The 12,100-nt window shown below is 42.6% G+C and overlaps 1 protein-coding gene and 1 long non-coding RNA gene across 6 annotated transcripts in view; one reads left to right on the top strand and one right to left on the bottom strand.

Moving 5' to 3' along the window:
* Window positions 1-5,593, bottom strand: part of LOC119853389 — a 46,950-nt gene extending 41,357 nt beyond the window's left edge. The window contains exons 1-2 of the long non-coding RNA XR_005292058.2: window positions 4,241-5,593; window positions 954-1,049 (exon numbers count right to left, since the gene is read on the bottom strand). This is a non-coding gene — a long non-coding RNA (uncharacterized LOC119853389). The remainder of the gene's footprint in view (window positions 1-953; window positions 1,050-4,240) is intronic.
* RCAN2 (regulator of calcineurin 2) overlaps window positions 1-12,100 on the top strand; it is a 173,306-nt gene that overhangs the window by 156,640 nt on the left and 4,566 nt on the right. For 2 of the 5 annotated variants that reach the window (XR_006279713.1, XR_006279714.1), the window contains exon 5: window positions 4,274-4,363. The exons of the other annotated variants lie outside the window; for them this stretch is intronic. The gene's annotated coding sequence lies outside the window, so the exon portion shown is untranslated. The remainder of the gene's footprint in view (window positions 1-4,273; window positions 4,364-12,100) is intronic. 5 annotated transcript variants of the gene reach the window in all.

Below are 12,100 nucleotides of genomic sequence, written 5' to 3'. Positions count from 1 at the left end.
AAGGTTTAAGAATCTGAAGTGCCTTTCAAAATCTGAGAGGGACGAGGTGTGGAGCTTGCTTTCAGAAGTCTTAAAAGAGCAGTACGCCGATGCAGAAACCACAGAGCCCGAACCACCAAAAAATGATGAAAATGAGCAAGTACTGCTTTGGATTGTTATTGAGCAGAACCCATCATCAGCATGGACGCATGTGCCCTGGAATGGCGGCTGAAGCATGAAGGGACACCTGAATCTTTAGCGCATCTGGCTCGTAAATATTTTGCAACGCCAGCTACAACAGTGCCATGAGAACACCTGTTCTCACTTTTAGGTGACATTGTAAACAATAAACGGGCAGCATTATCTCCTGCAAATGTAAACAACCTTGTTTGTCTGAGTGATTGGGTGAACAAGAAGTAGGGCTGAATGGACTTGCAAGCTCTAAAATTTTACATAGTTTTATTTTTGAATGCAGGTTTCTTTATACATAATTCTACATTTGTAAATTCAAGTTTCCCGATAAAGAGACTGCAGTACTTGTATGAGGTGATTTGAAAAATACTATTTCTTTTCCTTTTTTACAGTGCAAATACTTGTAATCAAAAATAAAGTGAGCACTGTACACTTTGTATTCTGTGTTGTAATTGAAATCAATATATTTGAAAATGTAGAAAATATCCAAAAATATTTTAAAAAATGGTATTCTATTGTTTATCAGTGTGATTAATTGTGATTTTTTTTAATTGCTTGACAGCCCTACTTTTTGTTTTTAAAATGTCAATATGAAATTTTTTAAATTTTTTGACTGAAACAATTCAGCTAAGTCGATACAAATCACGAAATGTTTTGGTCGACCCAAATGTACATTATTTCGCAGAATTTTCCCCCACTCTAATAGATAAATTAGTTAAACTCATCTTTTCACAAAACAACATAAAATTCTATTCAGGAGGGAACATGCTGTCTGCTCTTACCTTTACTTTGGGTGTGTATGAAGTGTTTGTTAAAACTGACAGGTTTGGCTGGAAGAATTCGTAAGTAAATGGATGGCCCTTCCAAAACCACAGGATCTGCAAGCACAGAGGTCTCATTAACTCTTCTAGTGCTTAAGGCTGATTAGACTGGCCTGCCTCCTGTACTATATTTGAAGTATTTTGGCTAGACTAAATCCTGCCTTCTAAAAATAACTAACTCAGATTAAAGTTGAAACAACAACTCTAATCCAGCCAGGGCCGGATTAAGACCTTTAGAGGCCCTAAACACTGAAAAGATTATGGTGCTCCCTGATATGTAATTCAAAATAAAAACAAAACTATACCGTAAAATAAAATTTTATTTTTCGAAATGACACAAAACTTACATGTATGCTGAAATTAAAATAGCTTCTTTCTAGATTTTCTGATTGCAAAATTCTGGATAAATTCATTGAAGCTGACTCAATGAAGTGTCCTGACACACTGTTGTTCTCTGAGGGTTTTTTTTATTCTTTTCAGCTGAGAAAAAGAGCATTCTGCGGAGCAGTTAGTAATCATCAACGTTAGAAAAATACATAGTGTGATCTCTGCATTTGGAAATACACATTGTATTCTGTCTTTCAGTATTTTGTCATGAAGATCAATGTGACTGAATTTCATTTTTCCTATTTCATTAAACGGCGTGCATATAACAGTGGAACTGCTGTACTTCTCCACAGAGATTCATGTTCAAATCAACAGGGTATGAGTCAACTAGCTTTTGGGAACCTTGTGAATACTGTTTGTCGGATAAGTCCATATCGTTTAGAAAAGAAAATCTACTTGATATTTCTTTGTACACTTCACCTCTCCTCTTCATATGAGCTTCAAGTGTATCAATTATAGCGTAGTAAGTAGATACGCAAAATTTGTCTCTAGGATTCAGTGCTGTTTCTGTTGCACTGCTATCATTTGCTTGTTTTTTCCTGATTCGCTTGTGGGACTGGGCTTCTTTGTAGTTAGTATCAGGCAAGATATCTTTTGATATGTCTTCACATCTTTCAAAATCATTCCTCAAAGTTTCAGAGTAGCAGCCGTGTTAGTCTGTATTCGCAAAAAGAAAAGGAGGACTTGTGGCACCTTAGAGACTAACAAATTTATTAGAGCATAAGCTTTCGTGAGCTACAGCTCACTTCATCGGATGCATCCGATGAAGTGAGCTGTAGCTCACGAAAGCTTATGCTCTAATAAATTTGTTAGTCTCTAAGGTGCCACAAGTCCTCCTATTCCTCAAAGTGTGTAAGTTGTCTGCTAATGATTGACAGAGGTCTGCATATGTTTTCAAATCCAATTCTTTTTCTTGGAGAGCTTGACTTGTGTGGTAAAAGTGTTGTAAAATTTCATTCCGCATGGTCAACATGAATACAAACTCTAGTTCTTGCATCTTGTTTGTAATGTTTTCTGCCTCTCGTATAGTTTCTCCCTTTTGTGATTGGTCTTCAGCTATACTTTCTAATGCATCCACAATCATCGAGTAGGACTCCAGAATTGCACTTGTTGCCGATGCATGTGCCTCCCAGCGAGTATTAGAAAGAGATTTCAACACTCGATCATTGCCCAAATATGTTTTAAGAACTGCCCATCAGTGTGTTGAGGCAGAGAAAAATGTATAAAGTAACTGGACTGTTGAGAAAAAACTTACTGCCACTGGACAACAATCAACAGCACTGCGGCCAACAAGATTGAGAGAGTGTGTGCAGCACATGGTATGAATATGGCATATTTGTTCTGTTCTAAAAGCTTCTTCTGCATTCCTTGATAATGCCCTGACATGTTGGCAGCGTTGTTATAAGATTGACCTCCGCACTTTGAGAAATCTGTTTTGCAAACTTGGCACAGATAATGCAGTACTTGATTTTCCATTTCTTCACCAGTGTGGCTTTTCAAAATGAGGAATGTTTTAAATTGTTCGATTGGTTTTCCATCTGTGGAGACACACATCTTAGTACAATACTCAATTGATCAAAATGTGAAAGATCAGGTATAGAGTCGACAGATAAACTGAAGTACCCAGCAGTACTTATTTCATCCACAATAGCTGAATGAACTTTGTCACTCATTAGACCAATGAGTTCATCACATATTGTCTTGGAGAAGTATGATGTGTGTATGACCTGTCAGCATTCCCATATTTTGAGATATGGCCTGCTAAAAATGGGTCAAACTGAGCCACAAGCTCCAACAATACCAAGAAATTTCCATTCTACAATGATCCAAATGTGTCATTTGATCCCCGGAAAGGCAGACCACGTTCAGCTAATGTTTGAACAGCTATAACACGCTGCAAGACATGGTGCCAGTATTCATGCTCCCCTTTAATTTATTTTTCCAATTTTTGTGTCAATCCAAAGCCCTGTCTTCGATTTAAATATGTCAACATTGAATCTCTGTGATTAGTGCTATTTTCATGTTGTTCAATTAAAACAGTATTCCGCCAGTCACTAAATCTATCTGCAGCAAACTGGGGTGTTGAAGGTTTATATGCAAAAAGTTTGCAAACAAAACAGTACACAGATCCTGTTGATGGTGAATACAGTAGCCATTCTTGCGTGTATTTCTCACCATTCCCTTTCATGCCAAAAAATATTTTTTTGTGGACAATATCTTGTTTGTTTGCCATTGGTAAAAGTCTGGCGTGATATTGCAAAATACATGATGGGATCTGATTTCCTTGCATTATTTCGATCTACGTGAGTAGGACGCCCCCTGGTTTAGGTGGGGATAAGTAATAAAAAGAGAACAGAAAAACGGGGGAAGTGTGTCTAGTGGAGGGTAAGGAAGTCTCACAAAGTTCTGATTTTTCCCGTGATGACTAATTTGATATTTCAAAAAAAGAATCGAAGATCAATTTTTTTGTTTGTTTGTTTTTTCAAAAAAATCTTTTTTTTTTTTTGGTGCCCCCTTCTTTGCTGGTGCCCTAAACACATGTGTAGTCTGCCTATAGGGTAATCCAGCCCTTAGGTAAGCGGGTGCAGATCTGTTGCAGTCCATGGAGTTGCTCCCACTTGCACTGGGGCTGAATTTGGTCCAGTATGTTTTAATAAAGATTTAAAGCATAATCCCCATTTTGAGGATTTAGAAGAGAGTTTTTGAAACTAAAAACACATTTCTTCCAAATGAATCAGGATTGCAGGCTGTGTTGTTGTCGGTTTCCCTTACACCTGAGTACTAAGTAATGTACTAAATGTGGCAGATTTATAATAGTCAGCTTTCTTAGGGATTGTTTCAGTCCTTCACTCCAAACATACCTGTTAACTGAATCTCCTTTGGTTAACCTTCAGGTCCTCTTCAGTCCTCTTGCATAGATGCATAGGAAGTCAGGAGGAGAAGGAAAATGCCTTTGGGAAGTTAGACTTCAGCACCTGAAATGAGCGGTGAACGTCAACCTGGGGAGATTCCTATTCCTCATTCTGATCAGATTAATTTATTTTGTTTCCTTAGAACAAAGGCTAAATGTTGAGGTAGAGACCTTGCTGACTGCCATTGTGTTTTTCTGCCGAGTCATCACAATATCTGGCAGTACCTTTATATTTATAATTGTAGATTCTAATTAAAATTTATCCTCTGTGTTTGGAGAGTGCCTAGCATATTTTGGCACTGCCACAATCTACATAATCAGCAAGTGTAAACTGGTATAGCTCCCATTTCGTTGGCCTGTATCCTAATTTGGACTAAGATTTTATCACCAAAACACCAATCACTTAAATGGAGACGCATCAGTTTATACCAGCTGGGGATTTGGCCCATGATTTTTTGCCTTGCGGTGTCACTTTAAAAATAATACTACTAAGCTGCTATTAATAGCTCAGATACCAAGGTAATAATTACAGGATGAAAAAGATAGATCTTCCCACTTTTTAAAGACCTAAATAACAATTAAATGTAGCACCAGATTCTATTTTTATAAAAATCCTGTTGATTGTACATGACTAAGTTCTAATAAATTAGTAACATTGGCCTCATTTTCAGTCCAGCCTTAACAAGGCTTCCATATTTTGGTCTATGATTTTGTAGGCATTAAAAATTGTGAATACAAAATTGTATCCACAATTATTTGTGGGCATAACTGAGGTTCTTCTCTGAGTTTGTGTCAGCATGGGTCCCACTCTAGGTGTGCATGAATCACATACGTGCAACACTGGATTTTTCTTTGCTAGTAGTGTCCATCAGGGCTGTGCATGCACTCTGTGCTTCATTTCCCTCTTACTGCCCATTGCCAAGTGTCCAGCCCCCTAGTTCTTAACTCAGGCTAAATTCTGAAAACTTATGAATATCTTCAGACCCACTTCTGAGCTTTGATTTTTGACTTCAGTGAACTGAGTAATCATTGGACAATACAGTTCAGAGGTGCTCTGATTGACTCAGATCAGCAAGAGCTTACCAACCAGAGGACAGGTTCTCATCCCTTCACTCAGTGGTGCTTAACCTACAAGTGAAACCAACAATGACAGTGTGTATATGTCTGGGGCTATTAGGCCATATGTCAGTGTGCATATGTGAAATGCCACTTGCCAGACTTCTCCTATAAGCTTTATACTTGTGGCTGAGATCCATGTATGCCCCATCCAGACATCATATGAGCAAATGCGATAAAGATCCATCTCAAGTATTGCAAAAGCTGGGTTGGTGGCTAGACATGAACATGAGGAGAAGGGTGACATTTTTGGTTCCCCCTCCCCCAGACAATGTTTATCATGGACACACCAGGGACAGGCAGAGGGGCCCACCTGAAACACCTCCAGGCACATGGGTTCAGGACAATTTGAAGCTACACATGAACGTCCTGGAACTAAGGATCATCAGGCTAGCCCTGTATAACATTCTTGCCCATTCTGCAGAATTCCAAGGTACAAATTCTAACAGACAACATGTTGGCAATTCGCTATGTAAACAAGTAAGGTGGTGTGTGATTATCCCCTCTGCCAGGAAGCCATTAAGTTTGATGTCATCAGCATGAGGGTGACCCCACAAGCTCTAATCTTCTAGAGATCAGCAGTTACCTAGCAGACTTTCTGAGCAGAATCGTGCTAATCAAACAGAAGCAGTTACTACAGAAATCCATCCTAGACCTGATATTTCATCAGTGGTGGACTCCCATCAGATTTGTACGCCATAGAGGATACCACCAAGTGCCAGAACGTCTATTCCAGAGGAGGCATGAGCTCAGGCTCTCTGCTGGATGCCTTCCTCCTTTGATGTCTTGAACTCCTGGATGCATTCCCACCAATTCCTCTGATTCCTAGCATAATATCCAAAGTCCATAGAGGATAAGGCCTGAGTCATCATGATAACCTCATACTGGCCAAATAGTTTTGATTATTAGATCTGCTGCAGATGTCTCGGCAGCATCCTGTACACCTTCCAACTTGCCCCTACATAGTACCCCAGAACCATAATCAGATATTTCACCCAGGCCCACAGTCATTGCATCTGATGGCTGGATGTTGGCTGTCTGAGCTAACACTGACAGAGACTGCTTCCCTACCAGGTCAGAAAAATTCTTATGCAGAGCAAAAATGTTCCACCAGGAAAACTTAATCCTCCAAATGGATAAGATTATCCATGGTGCAACTCAGAATAATATTGAGCCAGTGGAGTCCCTGATACCAAAGATCTTAGACCATATTCTGCTCCAGAAAAACATGGAACTAGTGTTTAACTCTCATAAAGTCTACCTTTCTACAATATTGGCATGTTACGCTCCAGTACAGTCGCACTGAGTCTTCTCACATCCTATGGTATTCAGGGGCTTTCTTCATGCTTGCTCTCCAGTCAGAGACCTAACTCCATTATACTCAGTGTCATCCTTCTAAAGCTTATGAAGACTTTTATTGAACTGCTATGGGAGTACTCAACATATTTGTCAAGCTGTCAGGAGTGGCTCAAAAGCATGAGTACCAATCTCCAGGCAGACTGTTAAGAAGCAGGGCACATCCACAAAACTGGTTGTGAGTTCTAGACTTTGAATTCCCCAACCTAGCATCCAGTCTGTCCTCCTCAGCACTGTAATAGCCCAACCATGGAGTCCCATAAAGTCACCTTGAGTATTCAAGCTTTTAGGTGGCAAGACAAACTGAACTTTGTGACAGATGGTCTCATACACCAAAAATCACCATAATATTCCAGTTACTCCCAGTCCCAAAGGACCAGTCACTTTCCCAGGTCAGTTGCACTTTAGATCTTCCAAAGACAACGCTTGTAGCCAGTCCTATAATAAACTAACTAAAGGAAATGAGAGTTATTTACAAAGTTAAAGGAGGTAAACATACACATACAAATGAGTTAATGATCTGGAGGATGGCGTGGACTGCACCCTCAGCAAGTTTGCAGATGACACTAAACTGGGAGGAGTGGTAGATATGCTGGAGGGTAGGGATAGGATACAGAGGGACCTAGATGAATTAGAGGACTGGGCCAAAAGAAATCTGATGAGGTTCAACAAGGACAAGTGCAGAGTCCTGCACTTAGGGTGGAAGAATCACATGCACTGCTACAGACTAGGGACCAAGTGACTAGGCAGCAGTTCTGCAGAAAAGGATCTAGGGGTTACAGTGGACGAGAAGCTGGATATGCTTCTTGTTGCCAAGAAGGCTAACGGCATTTTGGGCTGTATAAATAGGAGCATTGCCAGCATATCGAGGGGCGTGATCATTCCCCTGTATTCAGCATTGGTGAGGCCTCATCTGGAGTAGTAGTGTGGGGCCCAAAACTGGACACACAAGAAGGATGTGGAAAAATTGGAAAGAGTCCAGCAGAGGGGAACAAAAATGATTAGGGGACTGGAGCACATGACTTCTGAGGAGAAGCTGAGGGAACTGGAATTATTTAGTCTGCAGAAGAGAAGAATGAGGGGGGGATTTGATAGCTGCTTTCAACTACCTGAAAGGGGGATCAAAAGATGATGGATCTAGACTGTTCTCAGTGGTAGCAGATGACAGAACAGGAATAATGGTCTCAAATTGCAGTGGGGGCAGTTAGGTTGGATATTAGGAAAAACTTTTTCACTAGGAGAGTGGTGAAGCACTGAACTGGTTTACCTAGGGAGGTGGTGGAATCTCCTTCCTTAGAGGTTTTTAAGGTCAGGCTTGAAAAAGCCCTGTCTGGGATGATTTAGTTGGGGATTGGTCCTGCTTTGAGCAGGGGGTTGGACTAGATGACCTCCTGAGGTCCCTTCCAACCCTGATATTCTATGAGTTACAGTCTTAGGTTCCAAAGCTGATAGAAGCTTCTATAATAAGTAAGTGTAAGGGGACTGTTGCCCCCTTACTAACATTCAGTGGGGGTGTTTTAGTTGCTAGCTCGCAGTATTAAAAGGGGGAAGGGTTGATGGGATCCGTACCCTGAGACAGTCCCTAGGAACAATGGGGAGAGGCCAGTGCTCCAAGTGGCCTGAATGACAGGGCGGGCAAGCTATCAGGGAGTCGGGAGGCCAGGGAGGTCCCATCTTCTGTGTGAGCTGGAAATACCTGGGTCAGACAGAGTGGGGCCAGCTATGGAGAAAGCAGGGGCCCAAGCTGAGCTGGGAGCAGAGCTGCAACCCCAAAGCCAGAGGCACAGCTCGGAGAGCAGACTTGCCCTGGGAGGAGAGCTGCAGCAACCGAGCTAGATGGGCCAGAAAAGCAGCCCACGAAGCAGGTCAGTGCTGGGAGCAGAGTTACAGAAGCAGCCTGCAGAGCAGACCTGTCCTGGGAGGAGAGCTGCAGAGGAGGCAGAGCAGCAGCCGTGCTGAGGCAGAGTGGAGCTGGAGCTGAGGCAGAGTGGAGCTGGAGCTGTCCGGAGCCAGGTGCGTGAGCAGTTGGGGAGAGTGAGGGGGGACCTTGGCAGTGGGGCCCAGCACCGGAGACACCTCAGCCAGGAGCTCTGCAGGCCAGACTCGGAGAGGGATTGGTAACCCTTACAGACAGGGTCAACACTAGGAGTAAGGGTCCTGCCACCTAGAGCCTAAGAGTGTGTGGCCACCACCAGAGCGAGTGTCCAACCCACAGCATTCCCTGTAGCACAGCCAGGGCCGAGAGAAGAAGGCCTGGGACTTACAAGGAACAGAACTGTGAACGGTCCTGATGTTCCAGAGACGCTGTTTGTGATGTTCCCTGCCACAGAGAGGGGTGATGTGTTTCCTTTAACCTTTCCCATTTTCCCTTATTCTTTTTAAAATTAATTGTTGATTAAATAAGTTGCATTTGCTTCAAATTGTACGTAATGGTCAGTGGTCAGAGAAGTGCCCAGTGCAGAAAGAGTACCCCAGAGTGGGGACACCCTAGTCCCTGTCCTAGGTGACCACAGCAGGGTTGGGGGTCGAGCCCCTCAGGAATCCTGGGCCCAGCCTTGTTGGGGTTACGAGGACTCTGCCAGACAGGAGAGTGGAAGGGGAGTCCTCAAGGACAGGGAGGCCACTGGGTAAAGGAAGTGGGAGCGAGGACTCAGATCCTTTCACTAGCCCACTTCACCGGGGTAGTGCAGAAGCCAGGAAAGTTTCCCACGATAGCAGGACTATTCCCCTGCTTACATAATCTTTATATGTCCTCTAGGGCTACCCCAGCTAAGCACTGTGGAGCTTTTGCTTATGCTTAGTAATCCTTGCCCCTCAGAGTCCAAGCAGCATAAAGATAGATTCTTCTTGTCAAGGATTTTTATTCCCTTCCCCCAGAGTTCAAGCTGATGGGAAGAGTCCATCTGCACGTCTCCTCTTCAGTGGTGTGGAGGGGTGCAATTAACAAAGTCTTTTGTCCTCTGATGTTCTGCAATGGTTTGTCTGGGGTCTATGGGTCTTCTTTTGTTGGGCAGGTTTTGTTTACACCTGTGGCAAACCACCATTTCATACTTGTTAATGCTTCTCTCCTCTGGTTTATAGTTTGAGTGAACACTTAAATATTACCATATACCGTGATACAGATACGATAAGTGAGACGGATGCATGCGGCAATTCATAAAGCATTTCATAAAGTCCAAAACACTAAATACATTTTATAAACCTAATACCTGGTTTAATAAGACTCACACACAGGTGAGCCAGTCTGGTTTCCAGTTATGCATTTTTCAGTATTCAGTTGAAGCCTAAGGGCATTGGCATGAGTTGGCACCTGGTCTGCCAGCATCACAATACCGCCTTATCATCAAGACAGATATTCTCATGGCCATTATGTCAGCATGGACAGTTGGCAAGTTCCAAGCTTTTATGTCCGGATTGTTTTACACATCCTTCCAAAGGGACAGGATGGTGGTGAAACTGTATCCCAAAGTCACCCCTAAGGTGGAGTTGGAATTTCACCTGAACCAATCCATTACCCTATCAGTTATCTTCTTGAAACTGCACTCAATGCCGGGAGAAAAGAAGCTCCATATTCTGTACGACTCCAGAGCCTTTCTGTATTACCTCAGCAGGAATAAATGGTTTGGGTTCTCGCCCCACCTCTTCTCGGCTATATCTGGTGCCTTGAAAGGCTGTCTTGTCACAGAGAATCCTTGAAGTGGATCATGCAATGTATTTCCACCTGCTATCAGCTGGCAGGTGAGCCTCTCTCTCCGAATGTCAAAGCACTTTCCACCAGGGCACAGGAACCATCTTCCACCCACTTCAGAAACATGCTGATCTCTCAGATCTACAAGGCAGCAATGCTTTTGTTACCTGCTAACTTTTGCTAAGCATTATGTATTTGACCTGGCAGCCAAATCAGAGGCCATGTTCAGGGCAGCAGTACTTTAATCTCTGTTTGACTGATGCAGCTGAACTTCAGGGGTGGGGATACTGATTGATTGCCTGTCCCCTACAGTGGGATCCACACTGACAAATACTTGAAGAAGAAAAGTACTCTTCACTCACTGTTTTTTGAGCTGGTGTAGGCAGTTTGCATCCCACAACCAGCCCTCCATTCCTGCTTTTCAGAGTCCTCAGCCACACAGGCTTTGAACTGTAAGGGAACTGTGGGAGGATTGCAGCAGCCCCCTGCCCTTTATGGCCTTGTGTAGGAACTGGCAACATGAATGGCCTCGATGGACACTGCTAATTAAGAAAAATCCGGTGTCGTGTGCATGAGGTGCTTGTGTTCCTACAGTCGGATCCACGCTGCCTACAGCATCTCAAAGAATATGTTACTGTAGGGCAAGTAAGTTATTGTAGGGCAATGTTCTTCACTTGGACACCTTCAGAACCGATTTATGGGAGCACTGAATCCTGATTCGTTCAAATGACATTAATTGCTGCTGCAGTTACTTGTGCCAGAGGCTTTGGAATGTTTGTCCCAGTGTCTATAGTTATTTCCACTTCTCTTTTTCAGTGGAAAGAAAATCTTTGGGAAAGAATTTGAGCATAAAAAAGAATGTGGCATCTGAACTGGAATTATTATCTTTTAAGAGGACAGTGAATGTGAGTTACTGGACATGGTATGATAAGAAATGGCCCATCTTTGTTTGTGCACTGCACCACAGAGCTGTTTGCAGCTGACAGTGACCAATGTGCCCCTTAGTGCTGGTTGGCAGCATTGACGTCAGCCCATAGCTGAGAAATTAGCTGCAGCCTGCAGGGAAAATAGGCAACGCAAAACCATATAATTTCTCCATACAGCATGACCAAAAGCTGTTTCTCTTCTTACGTTTTAACTTCTCAACAAGCCCCATAGTGCTTTACTCAATCTGGATCCAGGAAAAAGATTTCCAAAAATAGAGAAGTTTTATGTCAGCATTAATGGGATCACAGCAATAAAATATCTCTTGCAGCCAGAAGCCTAATATTATAAGAATTTATAATAGTTATTCATTGTCTTGATTGTAAAATTGCCTCCCACCTTCAGATAAAAATGCACCCTGTTCTCTAATCCCAGGCCTTTAAGCCTCACTTGGATGAACAGCAAACCAGCACAAACACCATGCTTTCCTTGTAGCAGGTGCAGAGTTACCTGGAATGACAGGGGCCCGATCCTGCAATCTTTTATTCAAAAAGGTGTGTGTACAGAATCATGTGAATGAAGATTTTGGGGATCAGGCTCAGTAACTTATAAAACCTGGCAGGGGCCCATCTTTTAGTTCTGTATTTATATAGCCCCTAGTACAATGAGTTCCTGGTTCATGACTAGGGCTACTAGGCACTACCATAATGCAAATAAGTAGTAGTA

This window comes from Dermochelys coriacea, chromosome 3 (assembly GCF_009764565.3).
Source record: "Dermochelys coriacea isolate rDerCor1 chromosome 3, rDerCor1.pri.v4, whole genome shotgun sequence".
NCBI lineage: Eukaryota > Metazoa > Chordata > Testudines > Dermochelyidae > Dermochelys > Dermochelys coriacea.
Note: the sequence above shows the minus strand (reverse complement) of the source record. Positions and strands in the feature narration are given on the sequence as shown.